Source organism: Papilio polytes, unplaced genomic scaffold, assembly GCF_000836215.1.
Source record: "Papilio polytes unplaced genomic scaffold, Ppol_1.0 DF820956.1, whole genome shotgun sequence".
Taxonomy (NCBI): Eukaryota; Metazoa; Arthropoda; class Insecta; order Lepidoptera; family Papilionidae; genus Papilio; species Papilio polytes.
In genome coordinates this window covers 474,054-500,639 of record NW_013528248.1, presented here as the reverse complement: position 1 = coordinate 500,639, position 26,586 = coordinate 474,054, and the positions used below count along the sequence as shown (strand labels likewise).

At 33.4% G+C, this 26,586-nt stretch overlaps 1 protein-coding gene across 1 annotated transcript in view; it reads right to left on the bottom strand.

The window, feature by feature from the left end:
• The window catches only part of LOC106109941, an 88,251-nt gene extending 67,697 nt beyond the window's left edge, over positions 1–20,554 (bottom strand). Inside the window, exon 1 of the mRNA XM_013291598.1 lies at positions 20,223–20,554. The gene's annotated coding sequence lies outside the window, so the exon portion shown is untranslated. The remainder of the gene's footprint in view (positions 1–20,222) is intronic.
• Positions 20,555–26,586: the final 6,032 nt, after the last annotated feature.

The following is a 26,586-nucleotide window of genomic DNA, read 5'->3' as shown; positions in this document are numbered from 1 at the left end:
ATATTTTGTGAACTACGCCTTTTATAGTTTACTTGTATATCGTATATTAATACTTAAAGGGATAGATTTGTATTTATATGTTTGTTACGTGTGAACTCAAAAACTACTGGACAGTTTTTAAAAATTCTTTCAATATTATAATGTTAGATTATTCCTGAGTGTGAGGATATTTAAATTCTGTTTTAAAACACATAAGAACAAAACACAAACAATTTAGAACATATTTCATAAGTTATAAGTAACTAAAGGAAACAAGATCTTAACTTACAATCGAGTTAACTTAACGAAAGTTTTGATGGAAGTTTTTTTCGGCTTACCTCTAAAACAGCTATCTCGATAGAATTAGGGACAGATATGGAGCATAGTTTGGAAGTTATAGCCAAGTTAGTTTTTTCATTCCGAAGTCGCGGGCAAAACTAGTATATCTATAAAAATACCCATGACAAATGATTATAATGCGGCGTATTCAATTAAACAACATTACAGTTATCCACCCACATAAACAGGCTTGTAAATTCTCAAACTCAAAGCATACAAGACCTTAGCGTCTACGCACAGATTACACATACTGGCCCGTAATAAGAATCCTGTATTAAAAGAATTTAGCTTGGAATTTTACAGAAAAAATGTTTAATATCATGGCAATCTTACTAATATAAATGCGAAAGTTTAGATGGATGGATGTTTGTTAGTTTGTAGCCTAAACTGCTGAACGGATCTCGATGAAATTCGGCATGGACGTAGAGTATAGTCTGGAAGAACACATAGGTTACTTAATTTTGTTTTTATTCCGCGCGGACGGGGTCGCGGGCGAAAGCTAGTATTTTAATAAAGATGAAGAAAGTGTGGAAGAATTGTTTGAATGAAATGCTTAAGGAATAAATTCAGATATGACGGCTGATAGAGATGTATGACATTAACAAGATGATGGTTTTAAACAAAATACTGTATTACACTGTTTAGATAAATCCGCTGATACTATGGACGCCAACATGGTTTTTCATCATATTATTGTGTTTGAAGCACTACATTTTGTTAAGGCCCAAAGTAAGTATCTTACATTAATTTTATATGCATTTCTACGTGAATATATTGTAGCCGTTAGTTAAAGTCGCGTTACAATTTTCCGTATTATATTATCTAAACTTTGTCCATACATTTAAAGAAATTCGAAACTAATTTGAAAGTTTTCATACAAATTACTTAGAATTAAGATAGTCAAGGAACAACAGTTTTAACAGTGGTATAGCCCGCTTTAACATCTTTGCACGAATGGGCCGGCCCGCCTGTAATACCACGACCACACAGAAAACAGGCGTGAAGTGGAAGCAATTCCGCGTTTCGTCTGATGAGTGTGGTGCCGGAGGCCAAATTTTAATGCCTTTCCCTTTCAATCCTTTTCTTAAGTGGAAATGTTGGGAACAAAAAGTGAATTTGAAGGTGAAGGAAACGCATAGGAAGGGGAAATGTCATCTTTATGTGCGTTTCCTCCTCCGTTAATTAAGGGTAGGCAACGCATCTGCAATTGCAGATGTTTGTGGGCAGCGGTCGCTTTCCATTTCGGTGGATTCAGGTGGCCGCTTGCTCGTTTGCAAACTTATATTATAAAAAAAACAAGTCCACGAAATGACCGTCATAAATATGTCACAAGAGGACATGTCACTTGAAACAAATCGATTGATTAATTCGAGTGAAATTCTGATATCTGGGTGATCTAAAAACCTATTGTTTTAATCTATTGTTAAACCGGATCGAATGTTACTGGGTTAATAAACCGTATGACAGTTCACCCCCCACGGGCAACAGCGTGAGGATAGCGGCCTTGATTGTGGTTTAGTTACACCACTACTATTGTTATCAAACTTGTTATAGACATTTTGAAATCGACTTCACATCTGGTTATCTCTTTCGAGTTATTAGAACTTGAATAATTACAATTTTTAATACGACAAAGTGTATTAAATACATATAGAGAAAGGATGTCACAGTTTACACTTGAGACATATTAACGTGATCCAGTAATACTATTAAGACTAAAAAACCTTCAAAACCACATGTTTATATAAATAATTGTATTTAAAATAATTGCCAATAGCTGTCACTAAATCATATTTAAATGCTTGAGGATTAAGTACCGTGTCTATCAACCTTCGAAATTAAATTCTGCAAGCCGCATCACTACGACATATATCTCCTACGAAAGTAAATAAAACGTGCGTTCGAGATAGAAGTGAGTTTACGTGGTAGCAAATTCAAATTCATTTGCATAGTTATGCGCCGGTTTTTTGCCGTTGAGAAATTGAGAATGGTCAAAACAAAATTGATTATTCGTGACTATCGTCATGCGTCAAATGTGGTCCGACTTGATGTCAATTACGGTACAAAGTTATGTTTCCTAACTATTATACTAAAAACTGTCAACTTTTTTACACCTTATTAAACTATCTTGTCTTTGTAAGCACTCATTTATAGGGGCGTTGTTTTAACGCTCAGCGTTTTTAACGCCCTCCCTCATATAAACGTTTTAAAATCACTCTTGTATCGTTCAGCGCGTTGAGATATTATTTTTGGGAGCACTGATTGGTTAGTAATTACGTCTATTTAAAGGGTCTATAAAAAGGTCTATAAAAGGTTAGCACCGCGCTGTAGAATTGGCGCAACACTAGTTTGTTGGCATAAACGTCACATTTCTGACAGCTGTCAATGTCATTAGAAGGATTGGAAAATTCGCGCGCATTCCTGACGAGATCTCTAGTGATGTGTTTAAATAAATATCGCTAGTTACAATTATATTCTTTAAAAGTCAGTCCAATGTTTCCACGAACTTATCGAGCATTTCATATAACACGCGTGATGAGCGATTCAGCACCATCCTTGTTAATGACATCATTATCTGAACTGACTTCCTCATATTGGAGCCACAATTAGTCATGCGTTAGGCTTTTTATCAGCTGCGGTAAGGTTAGGGGTGTCACGGATGATTTGAGACTACTGCGACTATGGACTTGGTAATTTAGAGATATAACAACGAACAGTATTAACAGAGATTGCTCTCTTTTGCATTGTTTGCCTGTTCTCGCAGAAGATCAGCGCTGGGTCAACTAAAAGCATCCAGCATTTAAAGCTGAGCGAGGATCCAATTCTATCAGCATTACAATGCTCGTTTTAAATATCTCTTTTATCATTTAATTACATTTTCATTATTTCGTGTCTAATTACTTTGGTTGTTTTTTGTTATTTCTAAACGTATTGTAGTGTTGAGAAGGATATTTTTTTTTAGTTTGAAGTTATTTAACTGTATTTACTTTTAGGATTAATTAAAAGGTGTATAGTTCTGAGGTTTATTTTATGTGTGTTATTTTGCGAACACCAAAAATAACGAGTACACAATCTTAGAAAGATATTCATTCTACAAGTCTACTAGTAGTTCCATATGCTTAAAAATTCATACACTTTAAAATACAAAATGTGACATCAATATTAAAAAAAACATTGTGGATATTTAAATTAAAGTTTGTTCATAGTTTATGTAGTCGCATCATAATTGTATTGAGTGGTGCCATCAGCATCATCGTTTGGATCACGACTTAATAATCATTTGGTAGGAAGAGACTAAATTAACCTCACATAAAAACATTACCATAATTACTCGAAAACATTTTCGGTAGTTCCTTGTGTTTTTTTATAAATATCGCGTGCTAATAATGATAAGAAAAGATAAATTTATTACGGTGGTTTTCTTGTATTTTATATTAAAAAATAAAACTATATGTAAATTGTCGAATCACGTCTACGGAAGCCGTGAATTCGTTCCTAATTCGTCAAATCATTAACTTGTTGATTCAAAAGGTCATCGCTTAACGACATAGTCATTTTCATACTAAGAGCGTGCTTTGACTAAACTGTTTAGTCGTGTTTTGATTCCTTTGAATGGAGGTGCGTACAATCGATTAGTTGTGCAACTAAACAGTTGACTGCGAAACAATCGACAATCGCACAACAGTTATGCGTTTAGTCAAACTTCATTTTTCTACTTAAGAAGTCGCGGGCGAAATCTAATTTTCAATGTATTTACCAACTTTTAAAGGTTTGTTATAAATGTGTCAACGTAGATTAAGAAACTAAACGGATAACTAGATTCTACACAAAACAAACAAAGCAACAGACAGTATCAAAACAAAGAGGTCATATCTAAAATCTTGCAACTTTCACTTTACTAACAAAAGAATTTTGTTCAAGTAATTTTCGTAATCAAATTAATCAACCAACAATGTATAATAATTGTTATAAATCTTGTAAAACAAGTAAATTTCCCATACTGATAACATCAGGTCCACTGTCTTACATTGTTTCTTAATGTTATTGTTACATTTGGTATAATACGATTCAAATATTACACCGGCTCGATTAACTGCATACGAAGATGTATCACGCAGTCTAACTACTAGGAGATAGCATCAACCTCAAAGGCCGGCAACACATCTGTAGTTCCTTTGGTGTTGCGGATGTCCATGGGCGTCGTTGACCACCTCTGGGTTTGCCCCCTTCTCTTATAAAAAAAAATAGGAATGCCTTAAGGTCCCTCTGATACCTAAAAATATGTTCTCGCTTCAATTGCGATGTTCCGAGCCGCAGTAAAGTTTGAATGGCTTTATACAGAACTTCTTTTGCAGTTGATTGTATTTTTTTAATTCAGACTCAAAATCTAAATGCATTAAAATGTCAAGTCTATAACAATTAGGGTAAACAGATTTAGAATTGAAACTCATGACTATCATAAATTACTTAAACAAACGATTTTCTAGTATCAAATAGCGTAATATTTTCGTAATACACCAAAACACACATAAAAAAATAGTAATATTAACATGAAACACTTCACAGACAAAGCCGGTTGTATTTATGATGCGCGGATAAAAAAAGCAGATCGAATGACGCTCCATCGAACGTTGGGCAAAAAACTTGAAATCTTGATGCTCGATTATTATATACAACCTATTCTTAGAACGGACGCCCGTATGTTCACTGTATCGGGTTCAGAAGACTTAGTATAGTAGTTGTCAAATATCTTGGCAGCTCGGAACAAGGTATGAGTTGCTAAAAACAATTTTAGCTGTAGCAACGCAGGATGACAGCGTCGCGCACCGGGCCGCCAATGTATTTCAAAAGATTTATACTAAAACTAGCTTTCGCCCGCGATTCCGTCCGCGAGGTATAAAAAAAAGCAGAAGTGAGTAGCCTATGCGTTCTTCCAGGCCATCCTCTTCATCTATACTAAATTTCATCGAAATCCATTCAGCAGTTTTGGCTACAAATTCTAACAAACATCCATCCACCTAAACTTTCGCATTTATATTAGTATGAAGTATGATACAAGTTCCATTAAGACCGGGGTAACATGTTACACGGTGAGTATATGCAGTACGTAGTGTGTAGCCGATGAGAATGTTACACTCCGTAACATCGGTTAATACACTCAATTGGAGTAAATTCAAATATGACAGAGAATCATTGTCTATTTCCTTTATTTTTAGACAAATAATGAGTAAAAATATCATAATAAGAGATTGTTTCTCATGATCTTTGAGATTTATTGATATTCAGACGTTATGAAATGTATATTGTCTCAAACTTATTATCCATTGTTCTAAATGTCACGTCAAAATCTTCAACGATATATAAACGCCTGAGCAAGCAGGCACTGAATTATTAATGCAAATATGGGGACAACAAATAACAATTAAACAAAAGTTGAAAACTTGATAATTCTCTTAGTTCATTCGATTATCGGTTTTCAGACATTCTGACCGCTCTAAATTTCGCACAAGCCGCTGAGCAGTATACAAGATGTGGTATGACGTAGCGGGATGCGAAGGTCATGTACGCCAACCTGACAAAACATTTGGTACGAACTATACTATAGTCGAATTGAATGTAAATTACAAATTAAAAACCTTAAGACTGTAATGACAGACATGTTTGTTTTAATTTAAGCACTGAAATGAATTGTAAATTAATCCAAAGACAATAAATCTCGCGGAAGATCAGCGCTGGGTATTTCGATCAGAAGCATCCAGCATTTATAGCTGAGCGAGGACACAATCCGGTCAGCACAGAAATACACATTTTAAATACTTTGTCCTGTAATTACGTGTTTATTATTCTATTTTTAATTACTTTGTTGTGTTTTTTTCTCTAATTTGTGTTGTAGTAGTGATAACATTAAATGTTATTTTATTTATTTATTTTACTTTATTTTAAATGATATTGTCAGTCAGTGAGAAGTCTAAACATTTTTTTCTTTCCAATTAGACTATCACTTATGATATGGAAAATAATTTTATCGTTTGTTTTCTCCAAAAGCAATTGGTGAATGTTTCTTTACAGTTACGGTAATGGAAACAAGCAGTAAAACAGATAATTCTTAGAGAAGCATACAAGGTCGTCCGTCTTTACTCAGTTAAGCATGAAGCCAGAAATAAAGTCACGGATGGAGTGTAACCACATTCCTGTTATACAGAATTAGCAACGGTTAAAACTAACGACGCAATAACCAATGTGTTTTTGACCCTTTACTTTATGTATCTTTATACTTTCAAAATTTATTGATTTTTTGTTTTAAATACTGGTTGCATAACTTAAAAAACAATCAAAATTCAAAAAAGGAACAGTAAAAAATTTATATTTTTCGAGACTGTCAATTGTTTTTTAGAAATCAATTCCCAACCAACCATAACTCATACAAATACTGTCTATTTACACAAGTAACGTCTGGTTTCAAAGACTGGATGTTATACAGATAAAAAATCAGGTGACTTTCTTTCGAAGTGGACACGGCTTTTAAGTGTATGAATACGTCGTAATGAGGCTCCTATATTGTCTGTCGCCTCGCGTGTTGAATACATATTGTATAGGGTAACCATAAATAAGTCGAAACTATCATATTATTGCAAATTTTAAATTAAGATATACAAGTTGAAATTAAGCAAATGTGTTGTTAACAGAGGTTATGTAAAACAATTTTCCCATTCCTTCACTGCCTATCCCATTAGCATCTTTTCAATATAAAAATATGTTGGAAAGGGAAAGTGGATTAAAACTTTATCATGTTGGTAAATATCCTGAAATAAAAGCAAAAATGGTGACCATTTTTCAAATAACACATCAATGTCGAAAGGATTTCGTAACAAGAGATTTTCACTTCAAGCCTGTGCTTTGACGTTACAACGCAAATGGGTTTCTTGACCCAACCTTTCTTAGTCTTTTTACACTTTCTTTAAAATGATTAATTAGTGCCAGTGTTAATTGTGAATTGTTTTGTTTGTCTTCGGAAGGGGGTTTCATAATTTTTATGGTTGAATAGAAACTGATGACGTTAACTAATTTATTTTAGACAGGGAAATTGTGATTAATTTGTACACTAACATGTGCACACATGAAACTAAACTATCGCACAACTGTTTAGTCTCGCGTTGATTCCTGTGAGCTTATATGGAGGTGCACACACTCGATTTTTAGTTGTGCAACTAAATAGTTGGACTGCGTATAACTTTATGGGTAATTGTTAATGTCGAATTGTGCATTGACAAGGGAGAGTTCCAACCTCCGCATCCGAGCCTCTATAAAGTTTGCATAGGGCTATACTATACACTTACAAAATGCTTAGGAAATAGAAATTTCTTCATCATCGTCGAACAAGAATGTCGCCTTTATTCGGAAATTACATGCGGATATTACTCTGAGCAATTTCTTGTTCATCGTAATTAACTGTGATTTTTTGAAGTCTAGTGACGATTGTTAGGAACTGTAAAGGTTTCACGAACACTTTCGACAATCAGATGTATGAGTTTCTAATGAAAGAAAACAAATCGTAGAAGAGCTCAGTGGTGCTCAAACTTTTTGGTAATAATTTTTTTAAGCAAAGACTAATCATTTACATCTACAGATATCTATGTATCTAAATTTGTAGAATACATATTCTAGTATTTACACGATGACTGAAATATTACTGCAATCATCAACTTACCCTCATCCCTATGGAGGGTCGGCACAGTATGTGCTGCTCCTCCATACATTTCTATCTGCCGTCATATCTGAATCCACTCCCTTCTTAAGCATATCCTCTTTCACACAATCCGTCCATACTTTCTTCGGTCTTCCTCTACCTTTGTAGCCATTCACATTCATTCTTAACACTTTCTGATTTGTGTCACCATCCACTCTTCGCATAACGTACTAAAAATTCAAAGTAACAAGAATTTTATAAGGCAATTTTGGAAGTTTGAGAGCCATTGACTTCACACTTTCACTTAACAAGACATAGATCGCTCTGTTGATTCTTACCTTAAATGATTTGCTTTTAAATGTAACTACGAGAGTACAAAGATGGTTAAAAATGCATTATACCGACACGACAGTAATAAACTATCATACGTTTAAAGAATCCTAAACTTTTTCTTGTAGGGTCCTTTTAAATTTTTATTGATTTTTGATCTTCCTTCGATATTTATTTCCTTTCAATTTGCAACTTCCTCAGAGTTCTTAATCAAGTCAAAACATTTAGCGTAAAAGACGAGAAGAAAACCCAAATTGCAAAGGACATTTAGGAAAAAAATAATCATAAAATAACGGCCGATAAAACGACACATTAATAACACACCGTTTTTGATGTGGTCTCGCTTAAATTTAAAAACTATTTTACTCCTAAATTCTAAGCATACGCTCAAGATTCGTTTCAATATTCGGCCGATACTCTCTCAAACTCACGTCATAGTAATACATCAAAAAAGCCATTTAACTTCGAGATAGCTTCGCGATTCCAATAACCGATAGTTTGTGTTCTTTTGTTTTGCTATCGGGCACACATCGGTCGAGCAAAGGTCACGCTTGAACCTGAGATTGGAGGAATAAATTACGAAGACGGATCGTTATACCATCACAGAATAATACGGTCTGCTATGTAATTATTGATGAAATTCTTTGTACCTCGATCGTTATGTTGTCCTGGTACTTGATTGTTCCGTGCGATTTAGACTAGTTTTATGTCATTTTGATTTGAGCTCAGTTATTTTTTGTGTCCTGTTATTAATGTACTTTTCTTGTTTTTAAACGTTTTTATTTACTAGCAAACTAACTGTCCCCCGCGATGTCCATGCAATATTATGACAAATAGCCTATAATGTGCCTGGCTACGTCTGCTACCCCTTAGTGAAAGTCCTGTTATAATCGGTGCAGCCGTTTCGGAGATTATCCCGGAACTAACGCGGCTTGCGGACAGACAGACAAGACAAATTATTTTTAAATGCGATTTTCATTTCACTTCACGAAATCTGGAATTTGGAAAAAAACAGATACTCCAATTTTACTATATATAGATATAGATAGATGTGGAGGGTTTTTTTTTAAATTCTAGATGTGGTTTTTGACTTATTTTCTTTTAGATTCCTATAAACATGTTTACTGAATTATTAAAAAAAAGATAAGGCCAAATGAGATCATTTTCGACATCCATCATTATAAATTTCGATACATCAATCAATTTGTCTGTCTGTATCCTTGAATACACGCCTACTAATATACGTATTGTTGTGTTTTTTTTATACTAATTTGTAGGTTATATGTTTTTGCTAGTTGATGACCAAAGAGTTTAGATAAAAAGTCGCAAATGGTATGTAATAAATAAGAATCTTTTTATATATCCACATGATTGTTGTATTTAGTAAAATCACGAATTGACCTTGCTAAGGCATATTTTTGTTATCAACGAAAACGCCACAATCATACTAATATTGTATGCGAAAATTTGGATGGATATCACTTACTGCGCATCTCCAAAACGAGTAAATCTCGGTTAAATTTAGCACAAATGTACTCGTATAACAAAGTATGAAAGAACATATAATGTTTTTCTTAAATTCCGCACGGACGACGTCGCGGGGAAATCTAGTCGGACAAAATATTTCTAGTTTGTCAGACTAGATTTGAGACTTCTAGTAATCAAAATGTACGCGTAATACATTTTTATAATTTTTTTTCTATTGAAGGTTATCCCTTAGCGTACACGTACTAAAACTACTCTAAGGTAAGTTAGAGTAACACTTGATGATTCTGAGTGCGGTAGTTTAATGGTATTATATTGAAATTATCGATCTTCGATCTTTAGAATTCGATTGGTTGTTGAACTTCGCAAACATTTTTACAAGAGTTTGATTTAACTGATATGAAGTTTGGATCACGAACACATTATCTTGCAGATTGGTTTTTTTCTTATTAATTATCCTTGCTTCAATCTCTCATCCTTGTGTACGTGACTCACGCCTGTCGTTCAACAGGGTAAGCAGAGGTATGCACTACTGATTCTTGTTTTCTTTCTATTATTGTACTGATTTACTATTTATCTCTACTACACAGAGATGGAATAAACTCGAATATTTTGCCATTAGAAAGACAAATTATGACTGAACTGGCTTTTGCCTGCGACTCCGTCCGCGTGGAATAAAAAAAATGAAAGTGTGCCTATGTATTCTTTCAGACTATCCTCTACATCTATACCAAATTCCATCTAAATCCGTTCCGCCATTGAGGCTACAAACTGTAACAAACATCCATCCATCTAAATTTTCACATTTATAATATTAGTATGATAACTAAGATTTTATTATTTAATTCCACTCGGGCAGTCACGAGCAAAACTAGTTCTTAATAAATAGCGTAGATTTTACGATTAAATTCACACTAAGTGTACCCCTAAGTAACCGTATCCAACAACGTTGGATGCAAAAAGGTTGCTTGTATGGGAACCTTTACCTAGGGACCGGATCTTTGCATCAAACCCACAATGTTTTGCAGTAGACAGGATAATTAATAGCAATTCTCTGTTCACCCTATGTTACTACTAAATAGCATATGTGAGCAACTGATGTCAAGGTAGACGTCAGTAATTGTAGCTTGTAATTGAAACAAAACAAAGATATCTTTCCAAGAACTTTAAACTTCATTGAAAAATAATACACTAGATAATACTAAGAAATATGTTAATGCTACGTTCAGTTCAAACTGACAGTTTTAATTGAACAACTTTGTACAGTTCAGACAGTTGAAATTTTAACAACGCGTGTGTAGGCTTTTGGTTCATTTTTAAATTATATGAACGCACTGTAAGTTTACTATAAAGTTTGGATATACATTGTGTTAAAATTGTGCGAAAAGTCAAGATTTACTTCTTACTAACATACTCGTAATAAATAAGAATGTTTAGATGTATGGATGGATGTTTGTTAGAGTTGGCCGCCAAAATAGTTAAACGTATTTTGATGAAATTTCGCATAGACATATGATAGTCTTGAAGTACAAATAAGGTATTTTAGTTTTTTTTCTAATCAGTTAAAATTTCCGAGTCACGGGGGATAGCTAGTTACATAAATGTAACATTTTAGGCCCTGTCCCACCACTGGCTGATAGAGGCTGGAGGAGAGGAGGTCTCATAAGGTAACGAAATCCGATATTTCCATCACTTATTTTACACATTAAATTTTCAGACAACTTACAATTTGGTGGGACAGGCCCTAGTAAAATAGGTCTTATTTCCAAGGTTATTTTATGATAGCGTTTTATTACACAATGATAATTAGATTTCGGTCAAGTGCTGAAAATGAGGACTTTCACAAGCAAAGAGAAAATGCCGATAAGCTATCGATAACTAGTAGGTTATCGTCTGACACATTTACAGTTATATCAGCTCCACATATCTGATACCTGATAAAGCCCACGTGTACAGATTGTATGCATGTGATTGAATTGTTTATATTAATTGTGCCATCTGGAAATACATATTATTATTTAGAACGAGCATCGTCAGCCGTTGATGAGTATGGAGGTACACCGGTAGAGGTAGAAAGAGATGGATTGCGAGAAAGGTGACATGATCAAGGGAGTGATGACTGAGATGACGGATAGATTAACCTGGAGGGCGAAACCTGCTGCGCCGACCCTACGGGAGTAGAATAAGGGTTGGGGTGGGTGGGAAGATGATCATAGCCATATAGACAATGCTTTTCATTAAAAACTGCATCTCAGCCACATGCAACCTCTCCTTTCACAACTTTAGTTGCCAAAATATCTTACTAATATTATAAGCGTGAAAGTTTAGATGGATGTTTGTTAGAGTTTGTAGCCTAAACTGCTGAACGGATCTTGATGTAATTTGGCATTGATATAGATCTGGTATAGGTCTGGAAGAAGACACATGTTTTTTTCCACGCGGACGGTGTCGTCAAAAGCTGGTAATAAACATTTACAGACATAAATACTAGTAAAACGAAAGAAAAGTAATGCTACACATGTGATTTTAACACTAGGTTACGAGCTCATCGGGACAATCTATTCGAAAACCGTTAACATTCAAACAATCTAGTAACACCGATCTTCATCGGATCTCTTGACCTTTTCGAAGGAGAAAAAAACAAGCATATTAACATAAAGATTTCGGGCCAATGCGAATTATACTCGACCAAATTGTAGGCTAGTTCGGGTTTTTTGTGCTGTATCTATATGTAATAGGATATTATTTCTTAATTTACATTTAGCTTGAAAATAATGAAAGTATGTACAACAGTTTTTTAGTATATCTTATACTAATATTATAAAAATTAGAGTTTGGATGAATGTTTGTACCCTAAACTGCTGAATGGATCTCGATGAAATTTGTGACAAATGTAGATTATGTGTCCGGTGTTTTCCTTGGAGATCCCGGAACCTTTGTCTGTCACTAGAGGATGGCCACCGAGGGGCTTATAGTAGGTCAAATCCTACATAACCCTGCCTTCCAAGAAGAGGTATCTTTTGAAGATTTCCCCCCGACACCAAAAAAAATGTAGATTATTTGGAAGAACACTTAGACTACTTTCTTTTGTTTTTTTAATCACGCATACTAAAGATATTATTAAATGTTTTACTGGTTATCACATTATTTTACACTAGCTGTTGGCCGCGACTTCGTCCACGCAATATTAAGATAAAAAAGTAGCCAGTCTATGTCAGCTACCCTTCAGGGAAAGTCCGGTCGAAGCGACCCAGTCTTTTCAGAGATTACCCGGAACAAACGTGGCTTGTTGTTTAACACTAGCTGTTGCTCGCGAATTCGTCCGCGTGAAATTAAAAGTAATAATAAACATAGCCTATGTTACTCACTGATAACTTAACTTTTTAATGGTGTAAGAATTTTTGAAATCGGACCAGTATTTTTTGAGTTATTTCAATACATACAAAAATACACTTTCCTCTTTATAATATTAGTATAGATTGCATAAACTATAAACCGTTAGTAATACGATAGGAAAAACATAAGTACGTAATCGTAATTTAATTAAAATAACTACATATTTAGTTTTCCCGATTATGTGATTCATAATTATAAAATAAACCTATTTATCATCAAAACACGTTCAATTAAGGATAAAATTCAAACTGATTCATAATGATTTTAAATATTTTTGGCTTGTCATTTCGAATAACTAACGCAGAGCCCAGGATAGAGCGAGCTTGCGGCGTACTATGGACGCCCTCTGCCCCACTTTGGGGACATAGAAAAAGAGAGAAATTTCGAATAACTAATATTTTTACTACTTATGTTTCTCAGTTACATTTAACCATTCTTTAGTGTTGGTTTGATAATTCCATGAAATGCGTTTCCGAACTATCTAATTCTTTGAAACCTTTGAATTCTACAAACCGATATTAATTTAAATATACAACTTAACCGCAAATAGGAATATAATGACGTCACAACACAGCAGTATAGACCATTACAACTATCTTGGCGGCTAACCTCACCGCTAGGGTCACTGCATCCCTTTACCTCTTTATATCGAAAATTGTGTTTGCGCAGACTGGAAGTTCCGAGCAGCCGAGATATTTGATAAATACTATGGTAATCTTGACCTCAAAACTACGGTATCGAGTAACGCACGATTATATGAACAATAATTATATTGAAATTAGATACACGAAATACTAGGAATTGATGACGCGATCCGGAACTAAGAGAATTTGAGATGAATTTTATGACGCATTTTTTATACAATGGGAATAATTTGATGGAGATTTAAAACTGTTTATTGAATTAGATTTAGAAACGGTACAATTTTAACTGCGGTTGCTATCGATCTGTTGCTAAGGGAGGCCCTTAGCAACAGATACCCGATTCAGGGTAAACTTTTATGTTAACGAATTTGTAGTCTTATCTAGATTCAACGGTCGTATTTTTACGAGTGAATATTGGATTTGTATGTTATTTAACAGAATTAACATTATGTTAATCTATACTATTATAATAAAGCATAAACACACACTTCTTTGTTGCCTAAGATGTCAGCAATTACAGCATATTTTTTAATAATTCTTTTTTCAATAAAAAGCCCTACACTTACGTCACGCTTTAGACTATATATTTTAAGGCCATTAAACTTAGGGGTAAATATTTTGGATAAAAACCCTAATGTAGGAAAGAGACCATAAGTTGCTGCGAACATCAAGGAAGCAAGGTTGTCATGTCATGCTTTGACATTTGTAATTGATAATTTGACAGATGTAAACAAAAAAATAAAATTTTCATAATTTCACGCGGATGAAGCCGCACGGGAACAGCTAGTGTTTTATAAGTGGAAACTTATTTGACAATTCTATAGATTATTATATCACTGGGCAAACCTTGACCAACTTATGAGTTTGTTTCCTTGTCGTTGACCATACGTCTATTGTTTGTGTCTTAAAGCGGGCGCTCACCTTTGACTAAACCATCGACAAATGTTGTGCGATTGTCGATTGTTTTGCAGCCAATTCAACTGTTTAGTTGCACAACTAAAAATCGAGTAGTGTGCGCTCTATATAAGCTTATAGGAAACAAGGGGAGACTAAACAGTGCGATAGTTTAGTCCAAGGTGTGCGCGCTCTTACTGTGATTTAGACAGGGCGTAGACTTTCAAATTTGTTAGCGGTATAACCACTTACCGTTGACCCTCGTTATATTGTAACCAGTTTTATAATGCTTAGCGTAAAATTAACAGTAATAATGTCTAATTTAGTGGAGCAAGCGACCACCGGAATTCGCCAAAATAGGGAATACGCGCCTAAATCTCTTATTATTAAGAGGAAAGATTTATACTTTTGTATGTAATCGATTCACGTAAAAACTACTGGGCCGATTTTTTTAATTCATTCACCATTAGAAAGGTAATTTATCTGTGACAAACATAGGCTACATTTTTATTATGTTTTAATTTCACACAGACGAAATCGCGAGAAATAACTAGTAATTAAATAAGAGGAAAGCCTTGATTTGTTTTAAAACTACTGAACCGATTTTAAAAATTCTTTCATCATTAGAAAACTAAATTAGTATTGAACATAGATTATATTTTATTATAAAAAAAAAAATAAACAATAGTAAACAACAACAACAAAATTATTTCTGAACCTATGAGCTAAAACGCACACTCATTGTCTCGGACGATGCTACGATGGATGTTGGATTATTTAATAAAAAGAAAACATTTGCATATAAAATGCGGCGTAATATTGATAACGTTTCAGTTGTTTGGCGGACATTTCAGTTCAAGGTTCGATTACGTGATGAAAAATAATTAGTCAAGGCCTTGCCCTCGTTGCTAAATTTCTGTCGGCGACATTTTGCGATAATTAAATCCATTCACGAGCGATTCGTGCGTCGAAACAACGAAACGCGAAAACGGTTTTAAGATTAGTGACGATCTAAATACGTCCTATTTCATTCTTTTAATGTTATTCAATTAAATTATAAATGAGCTGTTGCTCGCGACTTCGCCCACGTGTAATTATAAATATATCCTAATACTAGCTTTCGCCCGCGACTCCGTCCGCGTGGAATTAAAAAAAAACAAATGTGAGCCTATGTGTTCTTTCAGACTATCTTCTACACCTATGCGAAATTTCATCGATATCCGATCAGCAGTTTAGGTTACAAACTCTAACAAACATCCATCCATCCAAATTTATAATATTAATCTATTAATCTACACTATTATAATAAAGCGTAAACACACACTTCTTTGTTGCCTAAGATGTTAGCAATTACAGCATATTTTTGAATAATTCTATTTTTAATAAAAAGCCCTACACTTGTGTCACGCTTTAGGCTATATATTTTCACGCCATTAAACTTAGGTGGTAAATATTTTGGATAAAAACCCTAATGTTTCCCACATTGGAGACCATAAGTTGCTGCCAACATCAAGAAAGCAAGGTTGCCGTTGTTTGATATCATGTCATTTTGACATTTGCTGTTGATAATTTGACAAATGTTAATTTTGTTTGTTTGTTTAAATAAGATTTGAATTTATCTATCTTTCAAGTAAATATAAGAATAATTAAGTAATTCCTTATTTAGTAACTTATTATATGAATGGTAAGAGTGTGCTCACCTTTGACTAAACTATAGCATAACTGTCGTGCGATTGTCGATTGTTTCGCAGCCAATTCCACTGTTTTGCACAACTAAAAATCGAGTAGTGTGCGCACCTCCACAAGCTCATAGGAATCAAAGCGAGACTTAACCCCAAACTTCAATTAAGACGTTGTAAATAAAATTAGACTTTTTTGATATTTTTTTCAACTGTAATGTGTATAAGTCAAGAATCCCTGACCACATTTTTGTTAAAAAACTCGAGTAACTCGAAAAAAAACTATATATTCGTACACACAACGGTGATTTATTTATTTATTTATTCGTTGTTATTACCAGGTCAATGTCTACATTGAATTTAAACAATTAATCGTTAGTTCGCTAACATAAAAAACACAAAAAAACTAGTACTGAAATGGATCACCATAAACCGCTTAGAAAATTCCATAATTATTGTGGTAAAATGTTTTCTACATCTGACATTTATTCTTATTTTAAACTCTCACTAGGCAAAATACTAAAACAAAGGAAAAATCAAAATGGCCGCCAAGTATTGAATGACGTTTCTCTAATTTAGTTTAAAATATAAATTCTTTTTAATAATTTGTACTTGTGAAGGCTCGTGTAGTGGTTGACTTAAGGCCTAGTCTTCCCTTAAGATACGCTCTCAGATCCTTAGTGAAGAAGTGTGGCGTATAGAAATAAGTGACCACAAACATGTCTCAAAAAATGCTCTGTTACGTTTGGTGAAAGTATCCAATACAAAGATTATTTTGCCTTCATTTCGCTGGTACTTGACCACAATTCAGTACGTCAAGTGGTAGTTTTTAATGCCGTATTTGTATACTAGCTTTCGCCTGTAACTCTGTCCGTGTGGAATTAAAAAGGCTGTGTTCTTCCAGCTCTACATCTATGCCTTTCGAGTTCCGATCAGTTTAGACGACCTAACAAACATCCAACATTCGCTTTTATAATATTAGTAACTATTTATCTGTATGATAATACACAAAATGATAAGTTCTACAAATTCTACGTAGTTATTGAACGAGATAGTCTTCTAGGGAATTGTGTATGATTTTACGCTTATATTAATGTAATCACATATATCATTTCAAAACGTAGTCAAAGTGACAACAACCATTTTGGAAGTCGGGTTATAATAGACTAGCTGTTGCTCGCAACTTCGCCCGCGTGAAATAACAAATATAACCTATTACGTTCGCCCTTTTTTTTCAACCTATCACCAAAAGTATTAACTTAGTAGTAATCTGCGTAATAACAAAAATCTACCGATGCAAGATTCCAAATTTCTAAGCCCGGTAGCTTGTAAGCTGATTTTTCGGTTACCCTTATTGTTTGTGTTTGCGATATCTTCTAAACTATTAGTCCAATTTAAATACTCTAAAGGACAATTTTATTCTACATTAATAATAGATATGTTCTAATACAATTATCTAAGAACGTAAACGTTGCGAATAGGCAAATCTAGACATAATAAAGCATGTTTTAATTTTTAAATATTTTACATACAAATGTTAATACAATTAAATTATTATTTTATTAAATTCGGTTACTAAAAATATTCAATTTATCGAAATTAACATGAAATATAGACCTAAGTTTCATTATTTGAAATAAATTCCATCCATAATACGTTTAACTCAAAATAAATATTATTCAATTTAGATTTATAAACAACCGTGGATTTCCATTGTAGAATGTTATCACAAAAAAATTATATCCATCTCTATCATACTGTTTAAAATAAACAAAGACAGCATTTGTTTTTGCACTGGCGTTTAAATCCACGGTTACCTTTTGACTTCACATCTTTGAAGTCAATACAAAGTCAATAAAACTAGAAGCGACATAAACAAAGTAACGGCCCATGCCAAGACTCCTGAGGGGGCCCTCGAGCTTAGTTACTCATAAACGAGACTTAGACGAAGCGCCATCTGCGCTCGGCCACATCAAATCCGGTGCAGCTGTAAATGCCTCTTCTAGGCAAACAGTGACAAATCAGTCACAAAAAAAATAGAAGCGACATAGTAACTATAAGAGCGCACTTTGACACAACTGTTGCGCGATTGTCGATTGTTTCGCAGCCAATTCCTGTTTCAGCATAACTAACAATCGAGTAGTGTGCTCACTATAACCTCTTTGGAGTCGAAACGCGTTCCAAATATGTTTAAATAAACGATAAAATTAATTCCGTAAAGAGCGAGACAGGGTAACAAGTTAAGCATGAAATCTCACTTGACATGGCTAACGGAAGAAATGTCCGTGGACTAAGATCGATGAGATGAGCGGTCCAGATTTGAACTTGTCTAGGAAACGACTGGCTACGATATGCAGGGGTGTACAACATTTTGTACTAACGTTATGCATATTCATAGCACAAGATTGTGTTTTTTATAGTTTCAGATAGCAAATAATCGAACAGCCATCGGAAAAGCTAAAATAGTGTAATGACAGCTGCCAAGACACCTGCCATAAGTTAAAAGAAGCGTTGTCTAAATTAACAGACTAGATGTTTTAGCTTCTTGTTTTTTAATGTGTTTTATTTATTATTAACTGTTGCTTGCGACTTCGGCCGCGTGAAATTAAAAACTAATAAAAAACATATTTAATGGTGAAAGAATTTTTGAAATTGGTCCTGTAGTTTTTGTGTTATTTCAATACCTCTAAATAGCTAAAAATACAAATCTTTCCTCTTTATAATATTAGTATAGATTTAACAAATAAATGTTATAAATCTGTTTAAATGTTGCAAAGTTTATCCACAGAACAATAAACCACAAATTGAATTATTTAAAATATGAAATATATTCCAATTGTTGTCAACCCGTGGCACATCATTATAATTTGCTAAGACAAATAGACGTGCAATCTATTAACTATAACAAACAGTACTTCTTCAATGTTATGACTAAGAGATTGTTTAGATAGTCAGAAATATGTAGAAAGGATGTATGAATCGGTCATAAGGTCAGCTATCAAAAAATCGTGACATAAATGCGTTCGTGGAAACATAAATGTGAAAGAAATAAGTGGTGTGCAACCTTGTTTGAAATAAATTGATCTGCCTATCCCTGTATGTAGAAATACGGTCTTGTATTTGAGATGTTCCTTCGTTTTACAACAAACTTTATTTATTTCTTTGGTAAAACAATAATTTATATTACAAATAACACAAGATCCTTTTATTGTAGATATCATATTTTTATGTTAATTTCCGTCTGTGTAGGTTTTACATATCTTTGTTTAATGTTATTTGACACATTGACGACATTTGAGATGCTTGATTAAATGAATTTGATCCTTTCCGATTACAATTTACTTTAATTTTAAGGTTATATATAACGTAATGTAGTAGCAAAACCGGCTACAAATTCGGTTTTATAGAAAAAAATATAAACAAGAACGAAAATTAAAAACTCATATTTTAGATGTAATTCGATTCAACGTACAACAGTCGAGGTAACGATAATAAAATAAAAACAGCAACAACTTTTTTAAGTTCAGCGTGCCAAGACTGGCTGGAAACTAGATTTAAGAATAAAACCTGACGATATATGATTTTCAAATAGGATATGGCACATTTGTTTTATCTTATTATTTTAAAAATCAATTGCAATTCTTATTAGAAAGTTAACCAATAATTTTTATACTAAATTGTGGTACAAAACCGTTATTTAAATATATAATTTAATAACATTTATTCGTAATGTTAGTGTTCTAATAAAATATTCATTTTTACGAGATTTCAAACATTTTAAACACTTACCAAATAACCTAAAAGTTCCCGGATACAGTTCAAAAACCTCACGTAACCACTGCACAAAAGTTAAACTATAGTACACATACAAACACTGTTTGTACAGAAATGCTTGTCAATGCAACTTTCTAGTTGAACTTTGCGTAAAACACGATTTTATCACGTCCCAAACTGTTCAACGCAACAACACGGGTCAACACTGACCGTTTTACTTCAATAGTATCGTTTAAATGTTATTTCTCGTTGTAATTTTGCTACGTAAAAGTTTTTAAATAGCTAACGGGACTAACGGCCGCTCCCCACCGATGTTAGCTCGCATCTGAGCGAAGACCCGACTTGTAGATTGACCTTCGCATAATGAAATGCGACGGTCTGAAGTTAGTTACGAAGACCGGTTCCTTTAGGCAAAAGTGGTTACGTGTGTTTTATCTATACTTTTTTTAAATCCTCACTCTTCACTCTGAATTCACAATAATCATCCGAGTTTAATCTCGTCTTTAAATTGCATTAAAATTTGATGTCGGTAACACATAAGAATTCTTCTGACAAACTGTTACTTTGGGAATTTTTTGATTTATCTTATTTGAGATGGTTGTCACGATTTAAAAATGTTTTTCATCCAAATTTCGTTACGGAAGAAGATTAATTTTGGATTAACTTAATCACCAATACTATACGTACTATAGTAGGGATACTGGGGATCAGAGCCAAACCTAAATTAGGAATGACTAGGACACGAGTAAGTGCTTAAAACTCCGACCGACACTCTTTTATTGATTAACTTAATTAAAAATTAATCTATACTAATATTATAAAGATTTGTTTGTTTGTATTGAAATAACTCAACAAATACTTACGTTTTCACAATTTCTTTAACAAAAATGCTACATTATTACAGACATATGGTATGTTTTTATTATTTTTTTAATTACACGCAGACGAAGTCTCAAGCAACAGCTAGTTAATAACATTTTCCTCTCTTCCGATAGACTTCTGCTACAAACGTAAAAATCAATTTGGTAATTATTAAGTTACCTTTTCATTTGTAATTCTAATTCTTTCACCTGAGAAAGAATGTTCAAGTCTTCTGTTCGAAATGATTTGGCTATCGTTTATTGATGCGATAAAATACCTAAAGAGCCATAGATTTACATGTCATCAATGTCCACGCATTCGTGTACGTTAAATGACCTTTTTAGAACAAAACGGCCAGTAACACATTTCCTTATTATAAGAAAAATGAAAGTAGATATCCCAAGGTGAAGATCGTATTACTATATCTCCTTTGATTTTAACTTAGTAAAAGTATCAATCACTTTATTCTATGCGTACTTCGACCTTTTGTTTTGACATTTAATCTATATCTATATTTCTATACTGTCTATACTCTATACTCTATACTCTATACTCTATACTATTATAATAAAGCGTAAACACAGGGTGTGTTTCTTTGTTGCATGAGATGTCAGCAATTAAAGCATATTTTTGAAATATTCTTTCTTTAATAAGCCCTACACTTACGACACGCTTTAGGGTATATATTTTCACGCCATTGAACTTAGGGGGTAAATATTTTGGATGAAAACCCTAATGTGGGAAAGAGACCATAAGTTGCTGCCAACATCAAGGAAGCAAGGTTGTCACGGTTTGTCATCGTCATGTCATTTTGACATTTGAAATTGATAATTTGACAGATGTAAACAATAAAATAAAATTTTTATAATGTTATGCGGATGAAGTCGCACGGGAACAGCTAGTCAATACTAATATTATAAAGAGGAAAGATTTACATTTTTGTATGTATTGAAATAACTCAAGAATTACAGAGCCGATTTAAAAAAAATCTTTCGCCATTACAAAGCTACGTTGTCAGTGTCTAGTAATGTCTAAAGATCATAGGAATTAAAGCGAGACTAAAAAGTTATGCGATAGTTTGGTCAAAAAGAATGATAATGAATATAATAGTTATAATTTGTCTCGGATGTTGCTAATTACGCGATTCTACTATTGTTTTGTGTTAAGTATACTTTAATGTAATTATTTTAAACGTTATATTTACATAGATAAAGTAAAGTCATAAATAACAACGTTAATTTAAAATCAAGCAGTTTATTTAAGTATTCAAAAGAATCATATTTGAAGGTTAAAATATCCTTAGAGCTCGCGCACATATTTGACTACACTATAACAGAACTGTTTCATCTAATTACTACGAGCCTATGGAGGTGCACACTTCTTGAATTTTAGTTGTGCAAAACAGTTGAATTGGCTGCGAAACAATCGGCAATCGCACAACAATTGTGCGAGTTAGTCAAAGCATACGCCCGCGACTCCGTCCGCGCGGAATTAAAAAACAAATGCAAGTAGCCTATGTGTTCTTCCAGACTATCCTCTACGTCTATGCTAAATTTAATCGAAATCCGTTTAGCAGTTTAGGCTACAAACTCTAACAAACATCCATCCATGCATCTAAACTTTCGCATTTATAATATTAGTGTGAAGTATGATTTTACAAGTCTTAGTAGATTTTATATTTTTTCTGACAGACTCAGCGATAGCCTATGACCTTTTTTTAACGGAACATTATGCTTTGGTATGATTTTTTCGGCAAAGACAGGATTTTATAAATTTATTAGTCGCGTCTGTCAAAAAGTTAAACGCAAAAGATATCAGAAATGCCACCGTCAAAGCGTCATTCGATTACGAAGTCCGACATGAAAGATAAAAGATTAACTCTAACCGGTATCGTGGTGCAAAAGGTAAAAGACGATCGGTCAAAAAATAAAGATGTACAACGCCCCAAACTGCAACTGACATATCGCGTATATTAGATCTTAAATTATTTAATATACAAGAAACATATCGCGTTCCTTTTTACACTCGTTGATAAAGAGACAGTTGTAGTACAAGTGTTACGGATCTGGAATTTCGCGGTTTTTGGCTGAATGTCGGATGTTTTCTTTCTGTTTTTAAATGATTTGCGTTTAAAAACTTGTCTTTACCGAAATGACGTTTGAAAAGATTGTACTGATATCGAATGAAAAAAACATAAAAATGAACATTTATTACTTTAATTTTTTATATATATTTTTTAATATTTGACTAGTGTTTGTTCGCGATTTCGTCAGCGTAAATTAAAAAATAAATTGTACAGGCAACCACAAATTTTAGGAATCTTATTTTCGTTACAAGTAAAGAAATTTACCTATTTTTTTACACATAACTATTGGTGAGCACAATTAAGGGCGTTGCTCACGACCGTGTTAACCTAAGATTTATTTGGCGGCCATTTTGTAATTCAATTACTCGTTGAGTTTGTCGATTTTTAGTCTGTGGTGTTTGTAAATTAAATACGGCAGTCTGTTTAAAGATGGAAGAAGATTGTCAAGAAATTAATACTTGTGTTTTATTATTATAATTTTGTAACGGAATTGTTGACTCGAGTTAGTAATGAATTATATCTTATTGTTTTTAAAAAGTAAGGAAAGAAAATTTATTAGCTGACTAGTTGCCGAAACCTCGTCTCAGTGATCATTTTTGAGGTTAGTTGCGTCGCGGGGAACAGTTATTTATGCAGAAGATATCAAAACCTGCAATTAAAATTAAATTTCAACAGATAAAAAATAAACGAAAGTAATTTAGGACCGCAAACGAATTTTATCCGAGCCGTGTTTTCTCTCCCGGGTTTTGTGAATTCGAAAAAAAGAAAAAAAAACTAAATGCCTGGAATTTGCAGGGAATTAAAGGTACCTTTATCTCATTTTGTGAGCTTTGTATCTCCGTATCCAAACTTTAATTTAAAATTTGTCGCCCCAAGGTGGAAATGGTGAATTCTCTTGAGATATAAAGATACAATATATTCGTCCTGGTGGAACATACCATAATTGTCCTGAATTTTGTGCCAGTCTAAAAGTAATTTCCATTAGCGAAATATTTGGACGGTAATTTCATATATCATATTTTGACGAAAGGAATTTATATTTCTGTATATAACTGCAAAACATTCTCATATGGCGATTTACTTTTGCCTTACCTTTACTACAATTAAAAAAACTAAAGTTTAACCATGCACATCACGTCACTGACTTAGCTATTGTTGATTGTAGGTTAACAATGTTTTTTTGGTATACCGGACAATTATAAAACAAAGTACACTAGTACAAATAGATCTCGTTTTGGCATATATTAGCATAAGAATAATTATATGGAAGTATAACTTAAAAACAATATAAATTAAAAGACATCTAAGAAGAACAGAAAAGTAGTAGTACTTTATTTAGAAATAAATAAATAAAATGTGATATATGCTATGACTTTAGTAAATAACATAGTTTGTAAGATTTAAAAGGTTATTTGAATAGTTTCAGTAGTGTAAGTTTACTTAGAAAAAATAAATATTAGTATGCTTACAATTTAATTTGGTCACCCTATTATACATAGCATCAATACTGAGAGACATATATCTATCTCCGTCAGACACACACTAATTCATCATATTCCCGTCTCCTATTTGAAAGCCTGACACAGGATGCAGGCGTGCGGGTTGTTTTTTCGAAATTTGAATAAATTTACACTTTTAAAGAAAGCTCTAGAGTTCATAGAAGGTTCTCGAACTCCACCTTTATATTATTAACAATTTAGTATTCATTGGGTTCTTATAAGTTGACAAATGAGCAAATTAGAAAAGCAGGTGATACAAATATTTGCACGCAAACAGTTCAGCCGTTCAAATACCAGGAGCCCATAAAAGACTTAGTTCTTTTCTCCTATTAGAGCGTTTAAAACTCAGAGAATGAGCATAAGTCAATTGACTATTTTACCAACTTTAGCCTTCCAATTTTTCCTTTATCGTCTCTACTGTCTATACCAATATTATAAAGAGGAAAGATTTATATTTTTGGATTACTGTATGTATTAAAATAACTCGAAAACTACTGGGAATATTTCATAAATTCTTTCACCATTAAGAAGCTAAATTATTATAACATGAGCTATATATATTTTTTTTTTAATATCACGCGAGCAAAGACACAGAAAACAGACCTGAATGATGAAATACTCTACGTCTGGGTTCCTTCCCTTTTATATGTATTTTTCAACTTCAAGTTTTATTAACGAAGTATATTTGAAGCCTATCATGCTGTGTATTGCCAAGTGCTAGAGTGTTTGTACAGTGTGCAGTGTGCACTTACGAAGCCAACGAATCTTAAAGTACATTCACGAGCCCCCTGCAACGTTACATCGGGAGATCTGTACGTTTTATAAAGATCGCGACACACTGAGCGACATAAAATTAATAAATGTATAATGTTTTATTTAGATTTAACATTCAAAACCAATATGTATTTAGATGGTTAATGTTATATTATAATATATGTCGGAATCAATGCAACACTAGCGTTGCGTTGCGTTGCAACACAATGCTGGCGTTGCGACACTAGCGACATTGCGGAAGTAAAGAGAACGTAACGCCAGCGCCGCCTATCGGCGTTTGATGGACTCAACGTTTTAAAAGGGCCGAGCGAGCGGAGCGCAGCTCATTTCTACAGTGACAGTCAGCAAGGGCATGTAAGTATCTTTTATCTCTTGTAACGAAAAAACGTTTTGTTGTCTGCATTTTTATCTATACATCAATCGCTGCAAGAATTACACCTCTAAATTATTAAATAATTATAGCTATCGCACAACTCCGTCTTCGATGAATAAAAAAAAGTTAGTAGCCTATGTGTTCTTTCAGACTTTACATCTATGGCAAATTACAACAAAATCCGTTCAGCAGTTTAGACGACAAACTGTAATAAACATACACATCTGTATTTCCACATTTACGTTTAGTAAGTAAAATGAATATGTTAAATTAATATTAAAAAGTCTCAGTGTATCCCCAACTTGGAAATTTTCCTGTGAGTGCAGTATGCTAACAGCGATCTAGACACTAAAAGTAAAAGGATATGGTGTTGTTATTGGAATCTATTAGAAGTACTATATTATTTTAAGTGAGGTTTACTTTATGTTTGCCGTTACAGAAACTTTATACTTGTATGTTCTAAAATATGACAATATGGAATTAAAAACTTAATTTTGCTTAATTCTTATAAGCTAGTAACTTAGCTAAGCAAAGAGTAATTTAATTTAAATGTTTATATGATTTAATAATGTTACAAAGTATTAGAAACGAAAGTATTAGTGGGGGTAGTTTCATTAAAGTCTTTGCAAGGAGTGAGATACTTCAGTCGCTCTCAGTCGCTCAGTAGCTCAGTACATTTCTAGTCGTCACCATAATGTTCGATATCTTTTACGTAGTTGCTTTTGTATTTGTTTTAAAGTAATTCACCAGTAGTACTCATATTACCGCTCGACTATTACATTTTTT